Source organism: Cannabis sativa, chromosome 9, assembly GCF_029168945.1.
Source record: "Cannabis sativa cultivar Pink pepper isolate KNU-18-1 chromosome 9, ASM2916894v1, whole genome shotgun sequence".
NCBI classification, from domain to species: Eukaryota; Viridiplantae; Streptophyta; class Magnoliopsida; order Rosales; family Cannabaceae; genus Cannabis; species Cannabis sativa.
The window spans coordinates 40,207,033-40,222,307 of record NC_083609.1 but is presented as its reverse complement, the minus strand read 5'-3'; the positions used below and the strand labels follow the sequence as shown (position 1 = coordinate 40,222,307).

Genomic DNA, 15,275 nt, shown 5'->3' with positions numbered 1-15,275 from the left:
CCCACCATCAAGACCGTGGGCCGGAGTATCAGCCCTCCGAGGCCGCTTGGGCTCCTCCTGGGCAATCATTTTGCCTTTACGCTTGCGAATCAGAGCAACTTCTTGCTCTTCTTCACCTTCTTCAACTTCCTCAGGAAGAGCCCGGAGCCCTCCTGCACCTTCTTTAACTTCCTCAAAAAAGCCCCATTGCTTTTCTTGACTTTCTCCCAGCAGCACCTCCTCGTCATCCACTAAATCAATAGTGTTTGGAGGAGCGCTGGAAGAAATCTTTAAAGCAGGGGGCATCGGGGAAGAAGTAAAGGCAGGAGGAGCCTCAGGAGTGTGAACCCCAGCAAGTTCAGCCAAAATGGCGTCCATGGAAATACCTGCTACAACAAAAGAAAGCAAGTGTTAGAACATCTGTGGGAAACCACCGACACAAGATATGGCAAATAAGCTAGTCCTACCCTGACTCTCTAATTCGGCCCTAGCAAAGTTCTGAATTTTTATGCTGGCAGCATCATCTCCGAGATAGCTGTTCGAAGGCCGGAACCAGCTGGATGTAATGTAAGCTGAAGGACCTAAGGGAACGGGCTTCGGAGGACCAGAACCCATCCGGGACCGACCTAGGAAATCTCCTAAGTTTGAAAAATAAAATTCCTTCAAATGATCTCCCCACCGGGTCGAGGGCATCCTAAACCTATAAAGACGCTCGTCGAACCCTACGGGCCTAAGACGGGCATACTCGCCAACAGAAGGAACATAATGAACTACCAAAGGAGACTTACCGCCGGCGCCGGAAGTGCTAGCACCAGGAGCCCCAGTATTCGGCTCTTCAACCAAAGGCTGTGGCCTGGGAGCCCTTCTCTCCGTTGAATCCCCAATGTGAAGGGGCTTCCCGGCAATCGCCTGGCTCCTTCTCTCCACCGAGCTCCCCACGCGAAGTGTCTTCCCAGAAGCTGCCTGGGCCTTAGAGTACGCCTTCTCTTGGGCCTTCCGGTAGAGATACTCCTGGTACTTCTTCTCCGCCGTGGCAATGATCTCGTCCCGGAAGGTCTTCTCCGCGACCGGCGCCCTCACGTTGGGACAGATAACCCGGGAAAGGTTAGAGTCCTCCACGGATTGATGCGGAAGGATGAGTTTTGCCTTCCTGCAGTTCTCCGTAGTGACCAGACCCCCGACGTCAAGATCGGCCCAGTCGTAAGAGGCAAAGGCCTGGGCTCTCCGAAGAAAGGCCTGAGTAGGTGCAGTCCGTTCATAGGGAGGAATCCTCACCCACTCAGTAAGGAGCTCCGGGTGGTCCACTACCCGGAATTCAGAGGAGAAGAAAAAACGATGGCGATACTCCTTAACGTGAGTTTGCCTATTATACGGGACCACCCCTTCGTTAGCAGGGTGGGCCCGGAACCCATAAAAATCGTCCTTAAGTTTGTCCCCCTTCTTGGGGACGAAAATAAGTTCATAAAAATACAAAATTTCCGCCGGGCGAGGAGATCCCCATCCCCGGGCGGAATAAAAAATAAATAAGCCTGAAAGTAGGCGGTATGCTTGGGGAATAAGTTGGTATGGCGCAAGGCCGACAAAAACTAAAAAATTAACAAAATAATCCTGAAGAGGAAGCATGGCCCCAGCCATCAGATGCGTTTGGCTCCAGGCCCCAAAGCCGCCGTAGTTGTGGTTGGGCGTCTCCGCGTCGCGAGGTGGCCGATGGTAGGTGCCTGAGGTGAAAGGCTTGATTCCAGCAACCTCCACAATGTTCTCCAACTGGTGGGGACAGGTCAGGGTGGAGTAAAGCTCGGCCGCTTCCCATCCGGTCGCCCGGGACTTATACCCCTCTTGGGCAACGGGTCCCAGGGAGACCTCCTCAAGGGTAGCCATGCGCTTACCACTTTTCTTCGAGGACTTTGAGCCAGAAGCAGACATTTTTCTATTATGTAAAAAGAGTAAGAATCCAGCAGTTAGGCCCCATACCAAACCCTAAATTAAGAAAAAGGGAATGGGGGTCCCCTAACCGCTGGAAAGAGGCCCCCTCCGGACACGTGTCATACAGGAAACCCTGGAAGGATTCCCTGGACAAGAATCGGGTGCAAAAAAACTCACAGAAGATGGCTTTACGCGTTAAAGAAAACAGCAAGAAAAAAGTCTGTCCTATGCCCTAAGCAACCATTATACGAAGAACGTATGGCCTTATACAAAAAAAAACATATAGAATAACAACAGAGGCGTGACAATAGCAATCCTATCACTAGAGCAGTAAACTCAAACAGACTATATGAAGGATTTAAACACTTGCATACCCAGAAACTTTGAATGAAAACCCAGAAAAGAACAAACAGATAAGTAATAGCATGCCATTCAATAAAGTAAAGGGTGCAAAGAACTTACGATGAAGTGTTGAAACTGGGGGTCCTGCTGAGAGTCGAGTAAAGACAAGAAGGACTGGTAGCAATGAGCGAAGAAGAACTGGGAAAATCGGAAAGTGTTTAAAGGCCTTGTTCTAGTTCTGAGAATTTTCTCTCTAGGAAATTCGAGCAAAGTTGGCAAGAAATGGGAAGTAACCGAAATAAAGAAAAGGTGGTGGCTTTTATAGGCAAAAATGCATGAGGAACAGGCGTCATCACCTACCAATCGAACGATGGGGGAAGCGCACGATTCAAATGCTCAAAGATCAACGAACCAGATTGATTTACAATAAAGGCGGTGGAAACGTCTGAGTATCCGTCTGACACCATTAATGCACCGTATCAATCAATGGGCGTGAAACGAATCGACCCCTGCAAAAAGTGAATCGCTGCATTAAAAGCCATCATTAAATACGCCCTCACGCGCTCAAAGCTCGTGCCAGGAAACCGAGGAGTCAACCGGAGGCACTTGAGCAAGCCTTGTTTCATTTTTCAAAAGAACAAGGCTTGGGGGGTAAATGTTGCCCCTGATTTTGCCCAATATATGTGGATCAACCAGATAAGGACACGTGGATCAAGCAATTCACAATATTTGCTAAGTCTTTATGCCATAAGGTAACGTCCGGGACGTAGCCCCCGGAGAGGGCACATGGAACTCTATATGCTCCTGGAAGCTCATATAACGCTAAGGCATCTCCGCGAGGTGTCAGGCTTCTCCTGAGTAATCAAGTCGCATAAAATGCCACATGGGAGGAAGCGTGTTGGGACTGCTACACGCAATAAAGTCTGACGGCACAACCTCCAACCAGCAGCGGCACAGTAATGATCATCTAAGTCTAGCGACGGCTACACTGTGAAGAGTCACGTCAATCAAAAGGCAAAAAGGACATTCCACATAAAAACCCTACAGCACCTAGGGATTTGACCATGCATTACCCATGGTATATTCATTGGGAATACCCAACTTTATGGATACTTACAGATACACTTGTAAGGACAATTCTAGGGATTACCCCACCAAAAACACTATAAATACCCCCTCAAAGCTCATTAAATGGGATCGAGAATCTTGGGCTGCATATGAGCAAGTAGAGTAAATACTCACCAAGAACATTCTCTGTATTTATAAGGGTGAAATTCTCCCAAATACATTCTTTGTATTAAAGACATCCATAAATAACAAAGACTCGTGGACTAAGGCTCATTAACGCCTGAACAACGTAAAAATCCTCCTCTCACTTTCTTACAGCTCAGTAATTTTATAATATTTTATTAGTTGCCGAAAATCTCAGTCAATAGTTATCATTTTAGATGAGCTGACAACTCTATTCAATGGATGATGCTTTGACTCTCGCCTAAACGGGACACTGTATCAGTTTGTTGAAAAACCTTAGAAATTATTTAGGATTGTAAGTTTTAGTATTTTCACTTGTTATTCCTACTTGCTATATGCTTATAATTTCTGAATTGTGTATGAATTTATATTGAACCATGTTATTTTCTGTTATTAAGTTGTAGTTTAATTTCGAATCTTCATTGTTGGTCTAACTTGGCTTGTTTATCTAATGAGATAAATCCCTAGTGGATTTTCACCATTAGACATACATAATAGTGTTAGATCTCGAAAGATAAATATTGTATATGCGACATCTAGCTGTTCATCAATTGATGACACCTTAGACTAGTATTTTTACGATTTGAAACAAGAAGATTGTATAAATAAGATTACTTTGACTTTCGCTAATCGAAGCATTGTTGGATTCTTATTTTAAACGAAATTATCCTAATTCCTCTTAGCTTATTCATTTCGAATTAGCTCAATAACATATCATTGGATAAATGGTCTATAAATCATTTCATGTCATTCTATATTTTCTCTTAAGAAATTGAATGACGCATATGATTATAATCCCGAAATTCTATTCCGAATTGATATAAATCCTCAATCTTAGAAATCTCCTACTTGTATGGGCAAATCAGACTTAGAATTAAATTAGTAGTGGTGGTCCAAGATAGAATTACTCATTATATTTGGTATAAATTTAAGTCTTTGACTTTAATTTTAGATTCCAAATAGAAATTGTAAAGACCGCTTAGTTTAATTTGGAAATTAGCAGTTAATCACGTTTAATTATGAAAATTATTTATAGCTATTTAAATAATTATTATACTGTTATTATTGAATTCAGAGATGCATTTTTATGTCATGGAGTAGTTTTCATAATTTTGCATTCTGGTGCCCGGTATTTTGGAACTCGGTGTTTGGCTCAGTAAAATCACAACTTAGTATGTTAGTAGTTTGGGTCGGTTTATTAGACATTGGGAATGTCGGGAATGGCCGGGAATTTAGAATTTTCCAAAAATACCCCTTTAGTGTTAATTATGCTATTTTAGTGTGGAGGGGCAAAATGGTCTTTTTGCCCCAATGATATTTTGTCCTTTAGTGGACTTAGTAAATGAATTATATATGTTTATTTATGTTATTATTGGCTGAAATGATGTTGTTATATGTTTATTGGCTTTTTATTTCATTTTACAAAAAACATTACAAAGTTAGAAAAAATTTCAAAACTCTTTTTCTCTCAAAGTCCTCTCTCTATTTCGGCCCTAGGAGCAGCTGGGTTCTTGCTCCTCTTTCTTTGTGGATTAAAGGTTTATGTGTGTTTAATCCAAGCTAAGTTAGCTCCTCATCTTTTCCTCTTTAAGTTTGATGAATTTTGATGAAAATGGTGTATTGCATGCATGATTAAATGGATGTTGTTGCTGCTGTATTTTGTTTATATTTTCAGAGATTTAAGCATGTTAAATTGAGGATATTTGAGCTATTATTAATGCATGATAGTTAGGTTGCTTGAGTTATGAATTTTCTATGCAAAAGCTTGAGTTTTCAACATGAAATTGTGAGTTTTGTTGCTGTGTTTGTTGTGGTCGAATTCTTGTGTTTTCAGAAGCTTTTATATGCATGATTAAGTAGGTTTAATCTGAATTGAATGCATGTTAGTTGATTTAACCAAGTTTGAGTTTGGAACTCAAAGCTTGGGCTTTAATGGTGATTTTCATTTCTGTACTTTCTGGGTGGATTTGATGCTTTAGAAATGTTCTAGGGGTTATATAGAACAGGTCTGGAAGTTTTTGTTTGGTTTGGAGTTGATTTGAGCATTGTGTGAATTTTTGAAGTTCTGCCTGCAAGGAACCGGAATTCCGGTTGTGCATCTGGAATTCCGGATGGGGTTCTGAAATTTCCAGGAACCGAAATTCCGGTTGGGCAACCGGTCTACCGGTTGGGGAAAATTCAGGAACCCTGGTTTTCCTCGATCAAATGTTCTTAATCCTGTTATGATTAGGCTCAATCTTGAAAGGCTATTCGTGTACTTTGATTTGTTAGTTAAGCCTACTTTTAGGTCAGGGTGATACGTACATTTTGGGAACACGGTAGTGTAATTGAGTGGGAGCGCTAGCATAAACATAGAATCTATAGCTTCTATCTGGCGAATAGTAAGCAAAGGATGATCTCCTTCGAACTTGACCAAACGAACATAAATGGTGGAGTACTCATTTCACATAAGCTGAAATATCATTTATACGGGGTCAAGTGTTTTAAGGAATAAATACATTGTAGGGTGTAACGGTAATCTAATCCCTTTACAGTGTAGATCATTCATATAGAGGATCATTGATCAAATTAGGATTATAACAATGGATAACTAATGATGTGTCTATATGGTGGAACATATAGAGCATTCTATATAACTGAGAGTGCAATTCTAAGTTCTATGCGTGGATTCAACGAAGAATTAATAAGTTAGTAAATTTTAGTAATAAATTCTTGATCTACTTATTGGAAGCTCGGTTATGTAGACCCATGGTCCCCGCACTAGTTGAGATAATATTGCTTGTAAGACACATATAATTGGTTTTGATTAATCAATTATAATTCTCAAATTAGACTATGTCTATTTGTGAATTTTTCACTAAGTAAGGGCGAAATTGTAAAGAAAGAGTTTTAGGGGCATATTTGTTAATTATGATACTTTGTATGGTTCAATTAATAAATATGATAAATGACAATATTATTTAATAATTATTTATAGTTATTAAATAGTTAGAATTGGCATTTAAATGGTTGAATTAGAAAATTGGCGTTTTTGAGAAAATCAGATGCAGAAAAGATAAAACTGCAAAATTGCAAAAAGTGAGGCCCAAATCCACTATGCAGGGCCGGCCACTTTTGTAGGGTTTCTCCCTCTGATATTTTCATTATTTTAATGCCAAATAATTCAAACCTAACCCTAGTGGAATGCTATAAATAGATAGTGAAGGCTTCAGGAAAATTACACACTTTTCTTCTGACACTTCTGATTCAGAAAAAACTGAGCCTTCTCTCTCCCTGTCTTTGGCCGAACCCACTCTCTCTCTCTTCTTCCTTGAATTTCGAAATCCTTAGTGTATGAGTAGTGCCCACACACAGCAAGTGATACCTCAACCATAGTGAGGAAGATCGTGAAGAAAGACTTTCAGCAAGAAGGAGTTTTAGCATCAAAGATTCAGAGAAAGAGATCCAGGTTCAGATATTGATAATGCTCTGCAACAGAAAGGAATCAAGGGTTAGATATCTGAACGGAAGGAGTCATTATATTCTGCTGCACCCAATGTAAGGTTTCCTAAACTTTATATGTGTTTATTTCATCGTTTTAGAAAGTTCATATTTAGGGTGTTAATAAACATACTTGTGAGTAGATCTAAGATCCTGGTAAAATAAATTTCCAACAACAATTGCAAAGGCTACCTTAAACAATTGGTTGTTTGCATCGTACGCAACAGCAACTAACAGTGTTCCTCCATACTTCGTCTTCAAGAATGTTCCGTCGATACTAATCACAGGACGACAGAACTTAAATCCCTTCCTACAAGCATCGAGTGACCAGAAACAGTACTTGAACCGGTTATCCTCGCTGACAATGTCAGTAATAGTGCCTGGATTCTTCTGTTTCAGCATGTAGAAGTAACCATATAATTTCGTATAAGATTCTGCTGGAGTACCCCTCTTGTACATAACTGCCTTCTCTCTGCATCTCCAAGCTTTTTCATAACTCATCTTGAGGCCATATTCATCAAACATATCCCTCTGTATGTCTTTTTCCTTGTAGTTAGATCCATCTGATGTGTACTTGTTCTTAATAATGTGACCAATGACCCACGGTGCTGCTTGACGGTGATCAGAATGTCTAGAATCCAAGTTACATGTGTGTTCGTTGTGAAACACAGTAACCTCAAACATGTCACAAAGTGCCTTCTTCTTCCCCCTTAATCTCCATTTACAATTTTCATCCTTACAAGTAACGTAAAACACATTAGTGCCAGACTTACTTACCATCCACTCAAAATTATTTTTCAGTGCATACCTTCCCACTACATTCTTCAATTCTTCCTTGTTTTTGTACAACTTGCCAAGATATATCTCCCCTGAAGGCGTACCACTAAGAGATGTTGTATACACATTATTTTCCTCTATGTCTTCCCTTGTCCACACAAGAGGTTTGAATTTAGTAGAAACTTCAAATTCAGATACAGGAGCACTATCAGAAGGACCTGGCTGACTGCTACTAGTTCCTGGTGTTTGGCGATTCTCACTACGGGGGGGTCTTCTTTGTCGCTCTACTTGGTTGCTTGGAGTTAGTTCCATCCTCAGGGGAGGTACATCAGCAGCCACATCATCATCCACACCCAAATCAACCACAGGATCATTGTTGTAAAAGGGAGCATAGAACTCATCTGAATGATGAAATTCGATACCCACTCTCTCATCATCTACATTAGTGCCAACTTGCTTGTCCAAACCAACCCCCAGATCAGTTTCTGGGACAAAGGTCCCAACAACACTTCTAGGGGTTACATTTCGGGGAGTCTGCTCCAAATTCACATTCTTCTTCACCTTAGTCACAAATAGTGGCAACAAGTTGTCCACACTCATTTTTGCCTTCATGCTCAAGAACACTCGTAGTTGACTATCTTTCACTAAAACTTTAGGTGGAAACTTAGTGCCTTTCATGTACATGTAAAGAACTTCTAACTTCAATTCATACACCAAGGGGTCCACCTCCAACTCCTCATGCAAAACTTCACGCAACTTTTTCAGTGTACAGTCAATGTCCAATATCAATGTCATACTTTTTGAGGAATCAAATACCCAGTTAAAACCCTCCAAAGTCCAAAGGCCATCATACAGTACAGGCACAAATACAGATGAATCTGTCCCAAAGAAATACAAACAAATAAACAGAAAAAATCATCATACAATATCGCACATACATCGCAGAAGGTACTACGGAAGTCGCACAATGTCGCCTAATACAACTATAATATGCTGGAGTATCATGTCGCACAATAATCGCACACAAATCGCATAAGGTCGCAGATTAAAACATACATGTTAAAATCGCATAATGCTGCACAACTGTCGCACACAAATCGCATAACATCATAATCGCACACTGATCACATAACTATCACAAATGTCGCATACAATTATAATATGCTGGAGTATCATGTCGCACAATAATCGCACACAAATCGCATAAGGTCGCGGATTTAAACATACATGACAAAATCGCATAATGATGCACAAATGTCGCACACAAATCGCATAACATCATAATCGCACACTAATCTCATAGCTATCGTACAATGTCGCCAAAATTAATCATGTCACCCCTAACCTCAGGTTCCTCATGAAATCGCACAAAATCGCACAAAGTCGCATAAAATCGCAAAAAAACGTAAAAACCCAGAAAAACACAGACTGTTCGGAACAAACTCTACATCCATTTCAAGGACACAAAAGCCACAAATTACAACTAACAACGTTCATATCCATACAATACAACAAAAAACAACACTATTTACTAAGAAAAATACTTACCCATTGCTTTGTTGAGTGTGGTGGACTTTGAGGGTGAGAATGTTGAAGGTGGCAGTCGACCAAGACGTGGAGATGGTGGAGGTGGCAGGCAGCGGCAGTCGGCGGCAGTCAGAGCAAATGAGAAAGAGAGACAAAGTGAAAGAGAGAGTGTGCGAGAAGAGAGAGAGTGCGAGAAGAGAGAGAGAATGTGATCAAACTAGAGGGAAAGAGAGAGAAAGGAGAGGCTGATTTTTTTGGGTTTGAGGAGAGGGCATTTTGGGGTTACCATTAAAAGATTAGCATAGTTACCAAATTCTTAGGATGATGGTATAATTTAACACCATTAGACATTTTAAGCATAAAATGTCAAATTTCCCTTTTACATTATGTCTCATTGTGTGGCATTTCTAAAAAAAAAAAAAAGGTTAGCATGAAAAAAGACATTACTTCATTAGTAGCATGAAAGGTCTATATATGTATTTTGGCTTTCTATATTCATATTATTGATTATCAACAGAATATATTAGTAATAAATCTGAACAAACTTCTTAAGATTCTAATTTTTTTGGTTTCTTATTTATACATGATTATTAGGGAGGATATTTCTCTGAGAAATAAAGGTGTTCTACCAAAATCAGATTAATGGATATGAGTTCTTTATTATGGAACAAGAGAACTCAAAATGTATTATTTTTGTTCTTCATTTTTACTCTATATTTTTTTTACATTGAATAATGCACTTTATATACATATACTGATGTGAATGCAATGTTTTTTTTTTATATCTTTATATAAATAAATATGTATATATATGTAGAGTTTACTATTTTGAAGGATATGTCACATGTGTTACAATTACGAATTAAGTTTCTACTACTAATTTCTCATCTAAAAAGCAATTGGTTTCTTGATAAGATTTGCAAGGTAACTAAAATGGCGGAGCTTATAACGACAGCCATAATTTCATTTTTTGGAGAAGAAGACTCAAGAAATTAAATACAGAGATAATAAAAGAAGTTTATGAGTGATTATAATATATTTTTCTTACTCTCTTTCTTATTTTTGAGATCAAACATATATGTCTGTATCAATATTTTTGAAAGATAGACATGATTTTGCTTTAGTTTCTCTTTAAGATTCTTTTTTATTATTTTTATATTAAATTATTTTTGGAGACACTAATAAATCCATCCAAGACCCAAAATTATTTCATTGTTTGTTTTTAAATAATATAAAATGAGTGTTAAATTATTGTCTTGGTTTTTGGTGGAAGTTGGAATTTTTTTTGGGTTGAGATTTGGAAAGTAAAAAGTTTGTTTTTTTCCCTTTTCTTTTTGTTTTAAATAATATAAAATGGGTGTTTAATTGTTGTGTTGTTTGGTAAAATGTGGATTTTTTTTGGATTGAGATTTAAAAAGTAGGTTTTTCGTTGATTTAGATTGGTTAAGGAGAGTTGGTTTCATATTTATTTTCGCTAAAAGTTTGATTTATTGTTTTTTTTTTCAAATTCTATTTTCAGAAGCATTGAATGAGATAATGGATTTGATTCTCTCAAAGATGCTGGAATTAGAGGTATTTATTTGTATTTACTTTATCACGCTTATTCGTTGTTTTCCCTTTTATTTTTAATTGATTGTAATTTTTTTTTTTTTATCTTGATGCATTTTCATATTCTTAATCTTTAAAGTTGATTTTCATAGTTTTAATTGTTAGTATTTTCATTCTTTTTTTGTTCTGTTTTTTATTTTTAGTATTCTCAGTATTTTCAATATTTTAAGATTTTCTATACAAATAGCTAAAAAAAATAAAGAAGCCTATCTCCTCTTTCAAATTATCTTTATGAGAAATAGTAGTCTTAATATTGAATACTATTAAGTTCTCATATCAAAATTTTTAAATATGCACTCTGCTAGACGTTATTTTTTTCTCTTCTTTTGTTTAATTTTGTGTTATAGGCTAATTTAATTGACAAATTTTTCTAAAAAAAATTAGCTATTTTGTTATATAAATTGAGTGCTCTTTTTGTTTATAAATTATATTGCTGAATTTGTTATTTATATTGAAATTTTGATGATGTGACATAAAACAGTTATTAGCAGTATGTAGAAAGCCTCTGATTTATTGTGTCATAACTGAATACTTATCAGAAGGTTTATTGAGGGCATATCTACAAACTCGAGAGCAAAACTCTTTCTATGGATAGACTCATTCAAATTGCATTGGATATAGCTCGAGACTATAGTATATTCACTCGCAGGGTATCATCCATAGAGATCTCAAGCCCAAAAACATCTTTATTGATGGAGACTCTCACATGAAAATAACTGATTTCGGTATAGCCTGCAAGGAAGCATATTGTGATGCTTTAATTGATGATCCTGGGATATATAGATGGATGGCGCTAGAGATAATAAAGCACAAATCATATGGGCAAAAAGTTGATGTTTACAGATTCGGTCTCATGTTTTGGGAATCGGTGACAGGGACAATACCCTATAAAGAAATGAACCCCATTTCAAGCAGCTTTTGTTGTGGTGAGCAAGGTAGGTAGTCTTTTAAATGTTTGTTTGGTAATGTGAAAAATTTATTAGTAATAATGAAAATGTGTGTTTTGTTGTGTTTTAGAATTTGAGGCCTCTGATCCCTGGAAATTGTTCACCTGCAATGAAAGCCTTAATTGAGCAATGTTGTTTGCAACCAAAAAAGAGGCATGAGTTTTGGAAAATAGTGGAAGTACTAGAGCAATAATTTGAGGCTTTATTTGCCCATGATGGAACATTGAAACTTGTCCCAAACCAGAATTTCCATGACCACAAAAGGGTCTTCTTCACTGGATTCCGAAACTTGGTTTTGCTTAATCTCCTAATACTGCTTATACTTCTACTTCTACTTCTACTCTTCTACTAGATATTCCACTACTACTACTGCTACATTACGTGTGTCTAAACTAAAATTCATTTGAATATATCATTTCATTGTCAAATATTATGACTTGGGCTTTTTTAGTCTGACCAAGTCAATTTTAATTAAGGAAAAAAAGAGCATTTTTTTCATTGTGTTAATTCCCTCCTCTCCCTCCATTGTCACATTTAAGTGAGATTTGTGAATGAAGAATAGGTTGGCATTGATATTGCTTTTCAATTGCCTTTTATTTTTAGTTCAAACATTGATTTTTACATACACAATTATACTGTACACATGTAGAGAGAGGTGGTTTAGAATATTATGATGATATGAAGAAAAATATTTTGTTATATGGATAAAAAATGATCACATGTTGGCCTATATGTTGTGTTATTGTTTGTTCTCTTCTTTTCTTTATATTTCTAATTTTAAAATTTTTACTTTATTTATAATATATATATGTATATCAAAATATTATATTTTACATTATATTACTTAATCAGAAAATTTACAAAATTAGGGTCAAATTCGTATAAGGCGCGACTTAGTTACCTAGTATATATATAAAAGAATGTATAAGAGAGGCTAGTGGCATTACACATGAGCTATCTTTTCTATTTTTTATTTTTCCATTTTCTTATTTATTAAAGATTTTTATTAATTTATTTAAATAAATTATCAAATCATTCATTAATAGAATATTAATATAATTTCTTTTCAGATAACTCACATCCTAAATAACTACTTATAAATAAAAAAAAATATCATCAAATCATTGATAAATATGATTAATATAGTGACCTTTCATTTTTGAGAGCTCACATCCTAAATAACTACCTATAAATAAAAACATATCATCAAATCATTCATAAATATAATTAATATAAGTAGCTTTTCATTTTTATAACTCACACCCTAAATAGTTCTCTACAAATAATAATAACAATATCTTTTATGTATTTCATATAATTTTCTTTTAACAATATTATTTTTCTTCTTATTCATCGTTCTCTATTATATACATTATAGATTAACATAGCTTTTAAAGAAAAAATTAGAATAGAATAGGCTCTAAGATTTTGGATGCTTTGATCATTTACTTGATATTGTTTGTCTCATATGCTCAAAAGTGGTAATTAAAGATCATTCAAAGACGATTGTGGAAATAAAATGGTGAGTTCATAGATGATTAATATATATATTTATAAATACGTATTATCAATTAAACATACTAATGAAAATAAGATTATTTTTATTTGTATTATGTATGTATATATATAGCAGTGTAATATTTAATAGTTTCTCATTTTTCTTTTTTCATAATATTTGTATAACATCATGGTCTTACTACATACTTTTTTTCTCACTATATATTAACATGATTCATTAATATTTAGAGAATATTATCCAACTCTCAATAGTATAAATGATGTAAAATAATGATAATAATACCTAAAGAATGGAGGAAACATCAACCAAAACATACAAAATATTATTTTTATTATTTATTTAAAATATAATTTGTGGAAATAAATACTAAGAGTTTTATATTTATAGTAAATAAAATTTTTTGACACTTTTTATTGATTTTGTGATCATGATACTCATCTTAATTGTAAGAAAATTAATTAAAACAATAATAATTCTTCTCCAAAAGGATTATTAAAAGAAAAATAATCCTCTCAAGAGTGAAAAAATAATGATAATATATTAAAGAGATATGATGGTACTTTATTTTCCGAACATCTTATTTTTCTTAATTTATGATAATTTCAATTTTTAATTTTATATATATTAATATATATCTATATTTCTATTTTTTATATGACTATAAATTTATATAATCCTAATGTGAGGAACTATATGAGTCTCTTTCTATTTTCTTTTGTTTTTTTAAATTTTTTCTATTATTTAATTTTTTTTGTTAATTTTTGTTATTATTTAGTAATAAGGTAACTTTTAAAATAAAACTCCAACTATAATAATATAGCATTTAATAATTTGTTACCCATTTACTTTAGTATATTTAATAATATGTTAACTATTCACTTTCTTATAATAATACTTAATAATTTTAATATTTCAATAATTGCACCATACTCTTAATATAAATGTAATTGTTAGGAATTATTCTTAATATTGATAATTTCTTTACATATTTATTTCACCAAAAATTATTGACCTTTAAACTTATATTTGTATATACAATGATAGTTTTAACTACTTTAATAATTAAAAAATCTTTTTCACTATTTTTGAGAATAGAATGTATATCCTTAAAGCATAAAATTATTTAAGTACAAATAATTTTAAAATTTTAAAATTTATATTAGGAGCGTGTAATTTTACGTTAAATCTTATATATATTTTAATTGACCTAATTTACTATTACACAAATCTATATCTATATTTATTAAGAAAACATTTTACAATACATAAATATGAATGTAAATTAATTTTACTTAATACTATTATATTATGATAAAAAAAAAATAATAGTAATAGTAATTACTATTATATTATTTTTTTTTTAAATTTAACAATTAGTGAGAATGTTTATTTTTTTCAAAATAATCCATGATTTAGTTTTTTTTTGTATAATTACTTTACAGTATTACATGCATTGATAAAATATAAATACATATAAATGAAAGCAATAACAAATTATTGTATTCTACTTTTTAAAAATAAAATCTATTTGTTTTTTTTTTTTTGAAAGTTTCATGGTTTCTTCCAAAAAAAAAATGTGATCTGTATAAAATTGAAGACTATTATATTAATGTAATATTATTGTTGTCTTGATTTTTTTCACTAATTACATGGGAAATAAAAAAATTATAGTATGTATAGGATCTCATTTTTGTTTTTATTTAACAAATAAAAAAATATAAAAAGATGGAAAAAAATTATTTTGATGTGATTTAATACATATGTGCATTATGTTGTTATTAAAAAAATTATAATTATATATAATTATTTTAAATATATAATTTTTAATTATTTTAAAGCGCGCGAAGCGAGGTTTTGTTTACTAGTTATAGATAAGGAAAACTTACAAAAATATTAGAATTTGAGTTAAGTTTTACAAAAAT

At 34.2% G+C, this 15,275-nt stretch overlaps 1 pseudogene; it reads left to right on the top strand.

Annotated features, from left to right (window-relative positions):
* Positions 1–9,339: 9,339 nt before the first annotated feature.
* LOC115704136 (serine/threonine/tyrosine-protein kinase HT1-like) lies at positions 9,340–12,639 on the top strand (annotated as a pseudogene).
* The last annotated feature ends 2,636 nt before the right edge of the window (positions 12,640–15,275 follow it).